Source organism: Lathyrus oleraceus, chromosome 2, assembly GCF_024323335.1.
Source record: "Lathyrus oleraceus cultivar Zhongwan6 chromosome 2, CAAS_Psat_ZW6_1.0, whole genome shotgun sequence".
Lineage (NCBI taxonomy): Eukaryota > Viridiplantae > Streptophyta > Magnoliopsida > Fabales > Fabaceae > Lathyrus > Lathyrus oleraceus.
Genome location: NC_066580.1, coordinates 449,485,582 through 449,503,770, shown reverse-complemented (window position 1 = coordinate 449,503,770; position 18,189 = coordinate 449,485,582).

Here is an 18,189-nt window from a genome sequence, read left to right as displayed (position 1 = left end):
CCCTTGCGTAATCGACTCCCGAACCCTGATTTGGTTGCGACAATCAATATCATTCTCGTTCCGTTTTGGATTTTATCGATATTCCCCCTTTCCTTTTTAGGAATAAATAAAGTTCGGTGGCGACTCTGTTTAGTCCATCCCGCGAGCGTGCGATTGCGCTTCGCTAAGTCGTGTTCTCATTTTTTTCGAGGTGCGACAAATATTATAAGTGATATAATTTACTTGATTTTCTGGGATGATTGGGAAGCTAAAATTTGGAGTTTCAAGTGAACTCCCATGGCAGTTTCATGTTTCTACAATCTGGTGCAGGGTGGCGGGCGACACCCAGATGACTATGTAAGTTTAAGGAGTGCCTTAGAGGGGGGTGAATGAGGCACTTGGATGATTTTCCGGATTTTCTATGGTTTATGAAATTTTATTTTTCTTGAGAAGCTTAAGTGATGAAATGCGGTAAAGTGCGGAAAGTAAAGAACACCACGATGTATAGTGGTTCCCCTCACAGATCGAGAGTACTCTACTCCCCTTTCAACACGAAAGAGAATTCACTATAATGTTAGATACTTAGAACAAGCCTCTAACTAAGTAATCAAGAACAATCCTCTTGAAAACTTAACTAACAAGAAAAGAAAACAATCCTTCCTTTTCTCAACACTTATATCCAACAATCCTGGATTATAAGCAATACACCTAAAACCAAACAATCCTTGGTACTTAGGATTTTACAAAGTATTTGAATGAATATTTGATTAATTATATTGAATAAGACTTTAATCAATTGATTAGAGTCTTCTTCTCTTTCAATATGAAATTTCAAAGGCAAAATAATCTCTAAGTGCTCAAGATTACTTTTTGAAGAAAATGATATGAAAATTCTTTTTCCAAAAGTATCTTAATATGAGAAATAGATGAAGATTGAATGTAGAGAGATTTTGCAAATTGTTTTGAAAAGAGGTAAGAAATTGAAGTGAAAATATGAAAATTATTTATAGTATGAATGCATCCCTTCAATCATAACAAGACAATGTTTAGAAATGAAATCAGATAATTGATCATGAAAAGATGCAAGCTTTAATCATGGAAAGTTATGATGAAATGGTGCAATTGATGATGAAATAATTTTTCAAATTTTTCAAAATATTTCCAGCATCAATCGATTGACATACTCAACCAATCTATTAACATAGCTTTAAAAAAGAAAAAATATACTAACATCAATCGATTGTCATGAAGCATCAATCGATTGGTTCTATTTGAAAAATGAAAAAAATTAAAATAAAAAGATTGATCAATCGATTGTCATGAAGCATCAATCAATTGGTTCAGTTTGAAACATGAAAATTTTTAAAACAGAAGGTTTGATCAATCGATTGACATGTCCAAAATCTTGAAAAACTTTCTAAGTTAAAAACTTTTGCACATGCAATTTTAAAAAATAATTAACCATGATAAAAATAACTTTAGAATGATAATTTTTAATGCAGGATAAAAACTTATGAGCACTAGGAGAATTTTGTCAAGAGTTTCATATACCTATATTAGATTCATGAAGGCTTGAGCAAAGTTGAAGTAATCTTCTTTTTCCATTCTTTTGATTGTGGAGAGCTTGATATGTTGTCTTCATCAAAACCTTGTAGGAGGCTTGTCTTCACATACTAGTTTACCGTTATGCATCTTAAGACACTGACATGTATCAGCGCTATAATGGGGAGACCATCATAGTCTCTAGGCTTGGTTTTACAAGTCACTCTTCATTAGAATTAAGGGTTTGGAATTTTAAGTGGACGATGATCGTCACTTTGAATGGCTGATTTTATCCCAGTTCGTGTAGTTCTTGTTGTCGGTTCTAAATTTTGATGTTGTCTTGTCGTTGGGTCGATAATTGGCTATTGTTTGGCTATATTGGTATTGTTAATTAATTATTATGAGCTTTATTAATCATGATGGAATTATCATTATTGAATGATAATTGAATTACTTAAATGTTGTTGTTTACATTGTGTAGTAATTGTTAGGAATGTATATGGTGTTGTTTTGTGATGTTATATGATGTGAAAATGACTAGTATTATTGTGAGATGCATGATTATATGGTGAATAATTATGTATTGTTGACACGATGATAAATAATTCAGAAAGGGGGCTCATGGGTTCAGAAGGGGGGACCCGGTTCCTGAGAGAACCAAATATTGAGTTGGTACCACATGCATAATATAAAGTTGTGTCGTGAGTTTCATTGCATATATGTGTATATTATTATTGAATGGTGTGAGATTAGGATGATGTTGGTTGTGTATTGAATGTATGATAGGTTTTGTGTTTAACTACCCTTGCATTCTTTACACCATTTATGTAGAAGTTTATTTCTCACCCTTTTTTCTTAATGTTATCCAACATGGACATCTTATAGATAATGAGGACTAAATTTGTTGATGTGTGGAAAGTGCATTGTTGAAGCTATTCTTCATTTACTTATTATTTTATCGCAATTTAGTAGTTTTAGTACCCTGATCTTGTAACATAGGGAACAAGGCATTTTTACTATTCTGAGTTAATGATGAATTTTGTGGTTTGAAATCTAATACTTTATTTACAAAATTTCATTTTGAAGTTGTTTTGATATGATTTTCTGCACTTGTTGTCAAATGTATTGACGAGTTTTTGGATGGTTGTTGTTGTGACACTTTAACCTATCGATTAAATATTTTTGTATAAGTTTAGAGATTTAGAATGTTAAAGGTGGTAATATCAATAGCTGAGTAGATGAGTATATTACTGACCTATGGAAGTGCATGATAAATACTTAATGACAAAGGTCCTCTAAAGTGCATGATAAAACGTACATTAACATAAAATCAAAGAGTGTGACACATATTTCACGTTAAATAGGGCCCCTTAACAAACTTAAGACTCAAATGAAGCTAACTTCAACCTTTTACATAAGGTCTCTAAAAACTTTGAGACGCCTCTGGTGATATTGTGTTGTAATTGAATGTATCAATTAATCTATATTTTGCATTTCATATTACAAAAAAAATGAAATTTGACTAATAATTAATTTTATTAACTTCTGAAAACTCCCAAAAATACAAGTGCTTAATTAGAACTGTTTGTAAAATTTGGACAATTTTTTCGGGTATATGACCAAGTTTTTTCCAGCATCAATCGATTGACATACTCAACCAATCTATTAATATAACTTTAAAAAAGAAAAAATATACTAACATCAATCGATTGTCATGAAGCATCAATCGATTGGTACTGTTTGAAAAACGAAAATATTTAAAACAGAAAGATTGATCAATCGATTGTCATGAAGCATCAATCAATTGGTTCAGTTTGAAACATGAAATTTTTTAAAACAGAAGGTTTGATCAATCGATTGACATGTCAAAATCTTGAAAAAATTTCTAAGTTAAAAACTTTGCACATGCAATTTTTAAAAATAATTAATCATGATAAAAATAACTTTAGAATGATAATTTTTAATGCAGGATAAAAACTTATGAGCATTAGGAGAATTTTGTCAAGAGTTTCATATACCTATATTAGATTCATGAAGGCTTGAGCAAAGTTGAAGTAATCTTCTTTTTCCATTCTTTTGATTGTGGAGAGCTTGATATGTTGTCTTCGTCAAAACCTTGTAGGAGGCTTGTCTTCACATTCTCCCCCTTTTTGATGATGACAACCAAATAGAGTTTGAACTCATACTCCCCTTATCGTCTTAGAGATGATCACATACAAAACTCCCCCTGCATTAAACAATCCAAGCACAACACATATACATACATCTTCTCCCCCTTTGTCATAATCAAAAAGAAGGGAAAAGTAGACATAATAATATAGCAGTGAAAAATTAAGCATTTAAACCACACACACAAACGATGTTCAAATATTACACCACATGTTGCTAAGATAAGTCATGCAAGTTAGAAACTAAAGAAAAACAGCAAAATAACAACCAGAACAAAGTCATAAGTACCAAAAAAATAGCCAACTAAGGATTTTTGTTCCCATCATTTGATCCACCACCCTGAAAACCGCCACCTTGATAGCTACTACCTTGAAATCCAGTTTGAGATAACTCCCACTGATCCATTCTTGATGATAAATGACCAATCTCGGCCATAACATCTGTGCAAAAGCCCTGTAGATAATCCATAATCATTTGATTCGAGGGTTGAGCTGGTGGAGTGTCTGTAGGAGGGTTGAACTCATCATCACTGTCGGCTTCTTGCGGTTCTTCATCTTCAATATCCAGATACTTTATCTCAAGAGTCTGAGGGTTAAAGACTACTCCCATCTTCCGATTGATCTGTTTGATGCTAATCATAAAGGAAGGTTTTGCCATCGAAAAACACAACTCATTTTCCAGATTAACTTTGAAATGTCGGAAAATTTTGGTCAAAAGGTGAGCATATGGAAGACCTTCAGCATGCTCATCATGAGACATCATATGAGATAGGATGGAATGACCCCAATCAACATGGAAGTTAGTCTTGATGGAGTATAGAAGCAGAAATTCTGGATCGGTGATGGTGCAGTGATTTGAAAATCTTGGCACAACAACATATACCAAAAAATAGTGTAACATCCTGTCATTAATAGAAAATTTTGTCGGGGACTAGTAGACTCGTTCCGAGTTATCTCCTTCACTACTCTTCTTTCTCTTGTTATAAATTTGATGTTCAGACAATCGACTTAAGCTATTGTAAAAGGCATGTTTACTATAGTTTTCCCATGGAGCAAGTGTCCCAACAAATTTATGCCCACCAGGAGGGATCTCAAAAATAGCACAGATATCAGATGCAGTTAAGGATATTGGGACTCCTTTCACTACAGATGTTAATTTCCCTTTCTTCCTTACCATATTGGAGTAGAAAACCTTAACAAGTTCAGGGTAAAAGTCTAAATGGCAGCCAATAAGGTTACATAAGCCTAACTCCTCAAAGACACTAGGAAAGGTGAAAACTTTTTCAGGGAAAGTAACAAAGGTGTTATATTTAGGCTTCATGATTTTCTTTTGAAAGAAGAAGGTCTCGTACCTTTCTTGTTGTTGTCTTGTAGTGAAGAGCCTTGATAAATATAGAGAGCCTCTTGAGGAAGAAGCTTTGCCTTTTCCTTTGCCTTTGTGTGATAGTTGAGATGCCATGAAGAAGTTTGAGGAGAGAAAACAAAGATGAAGAAAAATCCTTTGAAGAGATGTGTAGAGGCGTGAGAGTGAGAATGCTAAAAGTGTTGATGGATAGAAGTGGCTTTATGGTAGTGGTGGATTAGTAATGAGAAACAAGGTAGTTGGACCAAGAAAATTAAAAATAATGAATGCACACATGAAGTAACATAAAGATAGAGAATATATTGGTAAATGATATTTACTAGGGAATAGGGAAAGGATAAAAAATAGGAGAAAAAGAGGGAAAGGACAAATGACTAGTAAAAATAATAAGACAAATGTATCATTAAATCACATGGCCATTAAATAAAAATGGGAAGAGAATATTCGCATGTTTGACCAAATAAAACAAAAGAATCAAAGGATCAATCGATTTACATTCATGACCAATCGATTGGTTGTAGCAAAAAATTGAAAAAATAACACAGACCAATCGATTGATGTGGGAGATACAATCAATTGGTTTAAAGCCAAATTTTTTTTAATTTTTTTTTTTGAAAAAGAGAACCAATTGGTTGACTCAACCATGTAATCGATTGTAAAAACTTTCTGTAAAATGAAATTTGAGAAAACAAGATGGACCAATCGATTGACACCCTACCATCAATCGATTGACACCATTTTTTTTTGAAAAAATACTTAAATTAGCACATAACCAAGCACGCTTATCATAACAAAACATTTTAATATCTATAAATAATTAATTATAAGATATTAAAAGAAAAAGTGCACCTTTTAAATTTTGATGTTAATTTGATGAGTTAAATATCACACTCATCTATAATCCCAAGTTCCCTTCGAATTTTGTAGAAAGGTTCTCGCGCCAGAGGTTTTGTGAAGATGTCGGCCAGTTGATTATGAGTATCTACAAAAGTGACTTCGACATCTCCTTGAAGCACATGATCACGAAGAAAGTGATGTCGAATATCAATGTGTTTGGTTCTTGAGTGCATGATCGGATTTTTTGTAATGTTTATCGCACTAGTGTTTTCACAAAGGAGAGGAATGCATCCAAGATCGAGTCCGTAGTCACGAAGTTGTTGCTTAAGCCAAAGTATTTGAGCACAACAGCTACCTGCCGCGATGTATTCTGCTTCGGCTGTGCTTAGAGCAACACATGCTTGTTTCTTGCAAGCCCACGAAACTAATGCATTTCCATGAATGTGGCATGTCCCACTAGTACTTTTTCTATCTGTTTTACAACTTGTATAATCCGCGTCAGAATAACCAATTAACTTACACACACTACCTTTAGGATACCATAATCCAACATTGGTTGTTCCTTTGAGGTACTTCATGATTCTCTTGACCGCCGTGAGATGTGACTCCTTTGGATTTGCTTGGAAACGAGCACATAAACACACGCTAAACATGATGTCAGGATGGCTTGCCGTCAAATATAGTAAAGAGCCAATCATACCTTGATACTTTGTGATATCAATTGATACACCCGATTCGTCTTGATCAACATAAGTTCCAGAGCCCATTGGTGTTGACATTGCTTTACAACCATTCATTTCAAATCTCTTTAGCAGTTCTTTGCAATATTTTGATTGGTTGATAAAGATTTCGTCTTCTAGTTGCTTGATTTGCAATCCAAGGAAGTAGTTCATCTTTCCCATCATAGACATTTCAAATTCACCTTGCATTATCAACGCAAATTCTTCACATAGTTCTTTGTTGGATGAACCGAAGATTATGTCGTCTACGTAGACTTGTACAAGTAAGGTATTCCCTTTTATCTTCTTGATAAATAAGGTCTTGTCGATTTTGCCTTTTTCAAAACCTTTTTCACATAGAAAATTGCTTAGACGATCATACCACGCCCTTGGTGCTTGTTTTAATCCATAGAGCGCTTTCTTCAATTTGTATACATGTGAAGGATGATTGAAGTCTTCAAAGCCCGGGGTTTGTTTGACATAGACTTCTTCGTTGATGTAGCCGTTCAAGAAGGCGCTTTTGACGTCCATTTGAAAAAGCTGAAAATTCATTGAACATGCGTAAGCAAGTAACAAACGAATAGCTTCTAACCTTGCAACCGGAGCGAAAGTTTCCTCAAAGTCGATTCCTTCTTCTTGATTGTACCCTTGAGCGACCAATCTTGCTTTGTTTCGAACAATTATTCCATTCTCATCAAGCTTATTCTTAAACACCCATCTTGTTCCAATGATGTGCTTACTACTTGGTCTAGGAACAAGTTCCCAAACTTGATTTCTCTCAAATTGGTTTAATTCTTCTTGCATAGCAACAATCCATTGATCATCTTCTAGAGCTTCATCAATTTTGGAAGGTTCTATTTGCGAAACGAATGCCATGTTTAAGCGTGCATCCTTGAGATTCAATCTTGTAGCAACACCTTGACTAATGTCACCAATTACTTTGTCAATGGGATGATCTCTATGAGTTCTCCATTCCTTAGGAAGATCATTTTCATTTGACTCTTGTTGAATCGGTGCTTCTTGATCCTTGTTTGAAGTATCTTCTTTAGGAATTTCTATAAAATCATCATCATCATCATAAACAACAATTTCCTCTTTTGAGGGGTTAGATTTGTCAAACTTAACATGCATGGATTCTTCTATATTTAAAATTCTTTTATTATAAATTCTGTATGCCTTACTTGAAAGAGAATAACCCATAAAAATACCTTCATCCGATTTTTCGTCGAACTTACCAAGGTTGTCTTTGTCATTGTTTAGGACAAAGCACTTACATCCAAAGATGTCAAAGAAAGAGATGTTGGGTTTCCTTCCTTTGAATAGTTCATATGGAGTCTTCTTTAGGATAGGTCTTATGTTAACTCTATTGCTTACAAAACATGCCGTGCTAACCGCATCCGCCCAAAAATACTTAGGAAGATTTGAGTCGCTAAGCATTGTTCTTGCAAGTTCCACCAATGACCTATTCTTTCTTTCAACTACTCCATTTTGCTGTGGAGTCCTTGGAGCCGAGAAGTTGTGAAATATTCCTTGATCTTCGCAAAAATCTTCAAAGGAGGTATTCTGGAATTCTCCACCATGATTGCTTTTTAGGGAGGCAATTGTTAATGATTTCTCATTTAGAATCTGTTTTGCATACTTCTTGAATGCTTTGAATGCATCACTTTTCTGCACTAAAAAGAAAGTCCAAGTATATCTAGAATAATCATCAATAATAACTAAGGCATATAAGTTACCTCTGAAGCTTCTTGTTCTTGATGGACCAAATAGGTCCATGTGTAACAGTTGTAGTGGCCTAGAAGTGGACACCACATTTTTGGATGTGAAGGTTGACTTGGTTTGCTTCCCCTTTTGACATGCATCGCAAAGCCTATCTTTGATGAATCTTATCTTTGGCAATCCAATGACAAGGTCATGTTTTACTAACTTATTCAGGTGCTCCATGTGAATGTGAACAAATCTCTTATGCCATAACTATGAGTCTTTGTTATTTGCCATAAGACACTTAACCTTCAAAGAAACACCGTCAAGGGAAATCATGAAAATATTATTAATTCGCTTACCTATAAGCATTACCTCTTGTGTGACTTCGTCTTCGATTAAGCATTCATCTTTTGTGAACCTTATTTTGAATCCTTTGTCACAAAGTTGGCTTATGCTTAAGAGATTGTGCTTTAGTCCTTCGACATATAACACATCTTCGATGGATATGAAATTTGGTGCACCTACTTTGCCTATGCCAAGAATTCTTCCTTTGTTTTTATCTCCATAAGTAACATAACCCTTGGCCTTAAGCTTTAGATATGAAAATTTGTGCACATCACCGGTCATATTCTTGGAGCACCCACTATCCAAATACTAAAGATTTGCTGTGGCCTTCAAGCATACCTACAAAACAAAGTTAAGTTTTGTTAGGTACCCAAATTGCTTTGGGTCCTTTATAATTAGTACCTTTCTCAACCCAAACATAATACCCTTTTGCTACACTAAAGTTTCTAATGTAGCAGGCATTAGGTGTATGGCCAATAATACCACAATAAAAACAGGTTGGTTCAAAATTGCTTTTATATCTAGGAACAAAAGACTTTTTCTTTGTAAACTTTTTCTTTTTAGGATGTTGATGCACATCTTTTGGTGTGTTGACTCTTTCTTTTGGAGGTTGATCCTTAGGTCTTACAAAGATAGTTTTACTTGTACTTGGTTTAGAAAATTTGGAGTAACCAAGTCCACTTTTGTCATTTGAGTATCTTTGTTGGCTAAGAACCCCTTCCAAACCAATTTGTCCTTTTTCATACCTTTCAAGGACTCTTTTAAGTTGGAAAATTTGGAACGAGAGAGACTCACACTCTAGACATACAAAATTCTTCTTTTCACTAATCATCTCTTGTTTCTTATTTTCAAAAACTTCAATCTTTTCTTCCAAGGAAGAAATTTGTTTCTTTTGAGATGATATAGTTTTATCTAGAATTTTGCACTCATTTAACAATTAATTAATTGCATCTTGTGCATCATCATCAAAAATAGAAAAATTATTACTAACCTCTTCTTCATCATCGGAATAAAGTGAAGCCATTAGCGCCAAGTTTGCACATTCCTCGCTATCCGATCCGGATGAAGAACTAATTTCATTGTCCTCCCATGCAAGATATGCCTTTTTGTTCTTGAAGTCCTTCTTGCTCTTGAATCCTCCTTTCTTTGAGAGTTTAGGACATTCCGGTTTTATGTGGCCTTGCTTTCCACATTCGTAGCATGTTACATCTTGCGTAGATGTGGTGGCCTCCTTTTTCCTGAAATGTCTATTCTTTTTAGCGTTAAAGGATTTATCGTTTTTGTTAAAGAACTTACCGAGCCTTTTAACAAGGAGCATGAAATTCTCATCTTCCTCCAATGCGTCATCATCTTTATCTTCTTTTGAGTCTACCTTCAAGGAAATCCCTTTAGATTTCTTTTCTTGGGTTTCATGTTTCTCAAGCCTACCAAGTTCTAACTCATGTTCTTGAAGTTTTCCAAAGAGAGATGCGGACGTCATTGTTGAAAGACTTTTCTTTTCGGAGATAGCAGTCACCTTCGGTTGCCATTCTCGAGTCAATGATCTTAGTACTTTAAGATTGAGATCGTCATTTGTAAATGTTTTTCCGAGAGCAATCAAGTGGTTTGTTAAGTGAACAAATCTCTTTTGTAGCGCCACGATGGATTCTCCGGGCAGCATTTTAAACATCTCATATTCTTAACTTAATGTATTCAACCTTGATCTCTTTACTTTGGCGGTGCCTTCATGTGTCTCCACTAAGGTGTCCCATATTTCTTTTGCCGACTTGCATTGAGATAAACGGAAGAACTCATCCATGCTTAAAGCACTTTGAAGAATGTTTATTGCTTTCTTTTCATTTAAGATTTTTTTCTTATCATCTTCATCGTACGAACTCTTTATCTTTGGAGTACCAACGTCATTGATCACACTCGTAGGATTATGTGAACCATCTTCAACGGCTTCCCATATGCCTTCTCCTTGGGCTTCTAGATGTGCCTTCATACGGATTTTCCAAAAATCAAAATATTCTCCAGAGAATAGTGGTAGTTTGTTACTACTTCCACCGTCTTTAAAAACCGGATTCGTGCTAGCGGAAGCCATGCGGATCTTTTAGGAACAGGTTACCTATAACCTGCTCTGATGCCAAATGTAAGTTTAAGGAGTGCCTTAGAGGGGAGGGGGGTGAATGAGACACTTGGATGATTTTCCGGATTTTCTATGGTTTATGAAATTTTATTTTTCTTGAGAAGCTTAAGTGATGAAATGCGGTAAAGTGCGAAAAGTAAAGAACACCATGATGTATAGTGGTTCCCCTCACAGATCGAGAGTACTCCACTCCCCTTTCAACACGAAAGAGAATTCACTATAATGTTAGATACTTAGAACAAGCCTCTAACTAAGTAATCAAGAAAAATCCTCTAGAAAACTTAACTAACAAGAAAAGAAAACAATCCTTCCTTTTCTCAACACTTATATCCAACAATTCTGGATTATAAGCAATACACCTAAAACCAAACAATCCTTGGTACTTAGGATTTTACAAAGTATTTGAATGAATATTTGATTAATTATATTGAATAAGACTTTAATCAATTGATTAGAGTCTTCTTCTCTTTCAATATGAAATTTCAAAGGCAAAATAATCTCTAAGTGCTCAAGAGTACTTTTTGAAGAAAATGATATGAAAATTCTTTTTCCAAAAGTATCTTAATATGAGAAATAGATGAAGATTGAATGTAGAGAGATTTTGCAAATTGTTTTGAAAAGAGGTAAGAAATTGAAGTGAAAATATGAAAATTATTTATAGTATGAATGCATCCCTTCAATCATAACAAGACAATGTTTAGAAATGAAATCAGATAATTGATCATGAAAAGATGCAAGCTTTAATCATGGAAAGTTATGATGAAATTGTGCAATTGATGATGAAATAATTTTTCAGATTTTTCAAAATATTTCCAGCATCAATCGATTGACATGCTCAACCAATCTATTAAGATATTGCTTTTTTTGTTTGTTTTTTCTTTGATAAAATTAATTAAATAAACATAATTTCAAAATTTAATTAAAAATAAATGATACATGTAAAATTCAAACAAAAAACATAATTAGTTCTAAATAATCGGCCATATTACTTTGACTAAAAAACAGAAATAAATGGATCAAAAAAGAATAAAAATCGAGCGTAAAAATGCCCGAAAAATTAAAACGATTGCACCACAATGATCAATGTAAAATAAACTTTTCGAAAACATATAAGTTTTAATCAAATTTTGAAATAGAAAGCGTCTAGTTGAAACGGTCAGACGGATCAAAATTTGACCAAAAAAGTAGTCACAAAATAAATCGAGCACACCATGTTAAACTACGTGAAACATAGATTAATAAAACTGATGCCTGCAAGCTTGATTTGGAAATTTTTCGCCCGCAATTTTGACTCACACTTGAAAATTGATTCAACTCGTTTGCTTGTAAATCCAAAAATTTATTTCGATTGATATTCTAGGCATTATGCAACATGGAATGCATGTTATGCTATGCAGAGATGCAACAACAATGATGAATGTATTGAATTGGAGATTCAAGATCAAAATCCGGGTCATCTTAATATTTAATTATCTCTCGCTGTGATCATATGAAGAGTGTACTACTTCATATTCTCTTGTTGAAGATGCTTAAATAGGGGAAACTGTCACACTCTGATTTTGACTCTAAATTGCTGATTCAATATATTCATCATAGCTATTGCATATGTGCATAGCATAACATGCATTCCATGCCGCATAATTCCTAGAATATCAGTCGATTTTTTTTTTTGATCTACAGGTAAACCGGTTGAATTTATTTTTAAATGTGCATCAAAACTGCGGGCGAAAAATTTCCAAACCAAGCTTGCGTACATCAGTTTTATTAATCTACGTTTCACGTAGTTTAACTTGGTGTGCTTGATTTATTTTTCGGCTACTTTTTCGGTCATATTTTGATATGTCCGGGAGTTTCAACTGAGTGTTTTCTATTTCAGAATTCGATAAAACCATATACGTTTTCAAAAAGTTTATTTCACACTCATCATTATGGTGCAGTCAATTTAATATTTTGGGCATTTTCGCGTACGATTTTTATTTATTTTTTATCCATTTATTTCTATTTTTTAGTTAAAGTAATCAGGTCGATTATTTATAACTAATTATGTTTTTTGTTTGAATTTTAATTGTGTCACTTATTTTTAATTAATTTTTGAAGTTATGTTTAATTAATTAATTTTATCAAAGAAAAAAGAAAGAAAGAAGAGAAATATCTTCTTTCATCCATTCATTATGTCCCACGTGGCCACTCACTTTGATTTGTAGTTGTCAATTGTTTGTTGTTTTGGAGATAATGGTGGAGAGATCACTAAATGGTACGCAATGCATGAAGGTAGGGGGTCACCAATAGAAAACCACCACCCACGTTACACACACACACACACACACACACACACACAGAGAGAGAGAGAGAGAGAGAGAGAGAGAGAGAGAGAGACATTTATTGGAGAGAAAGAGGATAAAACTTTAAGGTAGGGTGGACCATTTACTCAAAATAAATTCCAACCAATCAAACTCTTTTCTCGCCGCCGTACGAATGACCCTTAAACCCTTTTTTCAAACGAAAGGTATGTTGTTTCAAGATGATGCAAAACATGTTTCATCCACTTGAACATGTGAGTAAGCTTATGATTTTTCCCATGAATATTGATTTGTAAATCCATTCGGTCGTGATGCAAATGTCCCCTTCTCCACTTGTTTTGTGTAGCCAAAAATATTTTCGTCGATTGACACAAAGTAGTTTTCGCTAAAATCGACCAACAAATAAACCTTTCCTATCCAGAACTATGTAAGCCTTAAGTTCTCTATTGCATCCGGAGATACGTAGGAGCAATATTTGTAAATCTTGTCAGCCCCATTAATAAAAAAATAGGTTTAGTTCCTTTCTTCGCACATTAATAAAAATACAAAAAAAAACATCTCTTTTCTATTCTTCTTTCCCTCTTAACAACTAGAGAAGTCTAACATTTTTAAGCTAACACTAACGCGCACAATTAACCTAATGGTTCCCGTTGAGTACAACGGGCGTGAGGGGTGTTAATACATTCCCCTTGCGTAATCGACTCCCGAACCCTGATTTGGTTGCGACAATCAATATCATTCTCGTTCCGTTTTGGATTTTATCGATATTCCCCCTTTCCTTTTTAGGAATAAATAAAGTTCGGTGGCGACTCTGTTTAGTCCATCCCGCGAGCGTGCGATTGCGCTTCGCTAAGTCGTGTTCTCATTTTTTTCGAGGTGCGACAAATATTATAAGTGATATAATTTACTTGATTTTCTGGGATGATTGGGAAGCTAAAATTTGGAGTTTCAAGTGAACTCCCATGGCAGTTTCATGTTTCTACAATCTGGTGCAGGGTGGCGGGCGTCACCCAGATGACTATGTAAGTTTAAGGAGTGCCTTAGAGGGGGGTGAATGAGGCACTTGGACGATTTTTCGAATTTTCTACGGTTTATGAAATTTTATTTTTCTTGAGAAGCTTAAGTGATGAAATGCGGTAAAGTGCGGAAAGTAAAGAACACCACGATGTATAGTGGTTCCCCTCACAGATCGAGAGTACTCTACTCCCCTTTCAACACGAAAGAGAATTCACTATAATGTTAGATACTTAGAACAAGCCTCTAACTAAGTAATCAAGAACAATCCTCTTGAAAACTTAACTAACAAGAAAAGAAAACAATCCTTCCTTTTCTCAACACTTATATCCAACAATCCTGGATTATAAGCAATACACCTAAAACCAAACAATCCTTGGTACTTAGGATTTTACAAAGTATTTGAATGAATATTTGATTAATTATATTGAATAAGACTTTAATCAATTGATTAGAGTCTTCTTCTCTTTCAATATGAAATTTCAAAGGCAAAATAATCTCTAAGTGCTCAAGAGTACTTTTTGAAGAAAATGATATGAAAATTCTTTTTCCAAAAGTATCTTAATATGAGAAATAGATGAAGATTGAATGTAGAGAGATTTTGCAAATTGTTTTGAAAAGAGGTAAGAAATTGAAGTGAAAATATGAAAATTATTTATAGTATGAATGCATCCCTTCAATCATAACAAGACAATGTTTAGAAATGAAATCAGATAATTGATCATGAAAAGATGCAAGCTTTAATCATGGAAAGTTATGATGAAATGGTGCAATTGATGATGAAATAATTTTTCAAATTTTTCAAAATATTTCCAGCATCAATCGATTGACATACTCAACCAATCTATTAACATAGCTTTAAAAAAGAAAAAATATACTAACATCAATCGATTGTCATGAAGCATCAATCGATTGGTTCTGTTTGAAAAATGAAAAAAATTAAAATAAAAAGATTGATCAATCGATTGTCATGAAGCATCAATCAATTGGTTCAGTTTGAAACATAAAATTTTTTAAAACAGAAGGTTTGATCAATCGATTGACATGTCCAAAATCTTGAAAAACTTTCTAAGTTAAAAACTTTTGCACATGCAATTTTTAAAAATAATTAACCATGATAAAAATAACTTTAGAATGATAATTTTTAATGCAGGATAAAAACTTATGAGCACTAGGAGAATTTTGTCAAGAGTTTCATATACCTATATTAGATTCATGAAGGCTTGAGCAAAGTTGAAGTAATCTTCTTTTTCCATTCTTTTGATTGTGGAGAGCTTGATATGTTGTCTTCATCAAAACCTTGTAGGAGGCTTGTCTTCACATACTAGTTTACCGTTATGCATCTTAAGACACTGACGGGTATCGGCGCTATAATGGGGAGACCATCATAGTCTCTAGGCTTGGTTTTACAAGTCACTCTTCATTAGAATTAAGGGTTTGGAATTTTAAGTGGATGATGATCGTCACTTTGAATGGCTGATTTTATCCCAGTTCGTGTAGTTCTTGTTGTCGGTTCTAAATTTTGATGTTGTCTTGTCGTTGGGTCGATAATTGGCTATTGTTTGGCTATATTGGTATTGTTAATTAATTATTATGAGCTTTATTAATCATGATGGAATTATCATTATTGAATGATAATTGAATTACTTAAATGTTGTTGTTTACATTGTGTAGTAATTGTTAGGAATGTATATGGTGTTGTTTTGTGATGTTATATGATGTGAAAATGACTAGTATTATTGTGAGATGCATGATTATATGGTGAATAATTATGTATTGTTGACACGATGATAAATAATTCAGAAAGGGGGCTCATGGGTTCAGAAGGGGGGACCCGGTTCCTGAGAGAACCAAATATTGAGTTGGTACCACATGCATAATATAAAGTTGTGTCGTGAGTTTCATTGCATATATGTGTATATTATTATTGAATGGTGTGAGATTAGGATGATGTTGGTTGTGTATTGAATGTATGATAGGTTTTGTGTTTAACTACCCTTGCATTCTTTACACCATTTATGTAGAAGTTTATTTCTCACCCTTTTTTCTTAATGTTATCCAACATGGACATCTTATAGATAATGAGGACTAAATTTGTTGATGTGTGGAAAGTGCATTGTTGAAGCTATTCTTCATTTACTTATTATTTTATCGCAATTTAGTAGTTTTAGTGCCCTGATCTTGTAACATAGGGAACAAGGCATTTTTACTATTCTGAGTTAATGCTGAATTTTATGGTTTGAAATCTAATACTTTATTTACAAAATTTCATTTTGAAGTTGTTTTGATATGATTTTCTGCACTTGTTGTCAAATGTATTGACGAGTTTTTGGATGGTTGTTGTTGTGACACTTTAACCTATCGATTAAATATTTTTGTATAAGTTTAGAGATTTAGGATGTTAAAGGTGGTAATATCAATAGCTGAGTAGATGAGTATATTACTGACCTATGGAAGTGCATGATAAATACTTAATGACAAAGGTCCTCTAAAGTGCATGATAAAACGTACATTAACATAAAATCAAAGAGTGTGACACATATTTCACGTTAAATAGGGCCCCTTAACAAACTTAAGACTCAAATGAAGCTAACTTCAACCTTTTACATAAGGTCTCTAAAAAATTTGAGACGACTCTGGTGATATTGTGTTGTAATTGAATGTATCAATTAATCTATATTTTGCATTTCATATTACAAAAAAAAAATGAAATTTGACTAATAATTAATTTTATTAACTTCTGAAAACTCCCACAAATACAAGTGCTTAATTAGAACTGTTTGTAAAATTTGGACAATTTTTTCGGGTATATGACCGATAAGACGACATATTATACTTTTTATTTTAAGTTTATCATTTTTGTTCATTTATGTTCTAATATGAGTACTATTTTGAGTCCTCTCTTTTTCCTATGCATTGTTTCATTGTCATAAATTGTATACCTTTGTAAATACACTAATAATATTTAGTAGAACCATTGAAAAGTATGAATGATAGACTTGAAAGAGACTAAGAACTTTGTACATGTCTAACATATGAACTAAGTAGTCTTTTGTGGCCTTAAAAAATCGAGTTTATGGACTCAACAAGATTGGTTGTCATGTGACTCCATCGCCAACCTCTATCATGCGCTCGAGCCCGTTGTTCTTTTAAGATATTTATGACCCGTCTTAAAGCATGTACAAGAAAAAAATATTTCTAGCTAGGTGTTAAACCCCTCATTATTGTAAAAACCCTTCACAAAACAAAGATTTGTGAGGGGACAAGCCCCCTAGCTAAATAAGGAGTCACAAATATTTAGCCAAGGGCTTCCCACATAGCTAATTAGCTTGGAGCTAACCCCCTCTCAAATTGTCATGTATAAATTTCCACCTGATGACACGCAGGCGTAGGAGCAGTCTAGTGTCGCAGTCGTGTCAGTATTTTGCTAGGGGATAAGCCCCTAGAAAATGCATCTATGTTTTGGCATTTGTGAATGACAAATCCCCTAGCCAACTTGTCAGTCATTTGCTTGGGGATAAATCCCTAACAAATTCATATATGTTTTGATATTTGTTAGGGGATAAGCCCCTAACTAATGTTTATAATAATATATAAAAAAATATTATTATTATATTATTATAAATATAATAATGTAATTATAATAAAACACCATCAATATGATAAATAAATATATATTTTTATATTTTGTAAAATAAAATTTAAATAAAAGAGATTAATTGAAATATACTGACGGTGTAAAAGGGTTTTACATCGTCAGTTAATTATAGACGTTGCATATTAAAAGAAGTTTGACTTTTATTTTAAAAATCTATAAAGTAATACAAACGGGTGATGGTGATGAACCGACGGTGTAAAACTTTTTACACTGACAGTGTATAATAATTAATCCCTAAATAAAATTAGAAAATAAAATTAAAAAATAAAATAATTCATAATACTAAAATTTATTACTAAATAATAATAAATATATACTATTTTTTATATTGTTTTTTTCTTTATTTTCAAAAATAATTTTTTTACTATTTTTTAAGTATTATTTCAAAAATAATAAATAAAAACAGTATATGATATGAAAATAAAACATTAT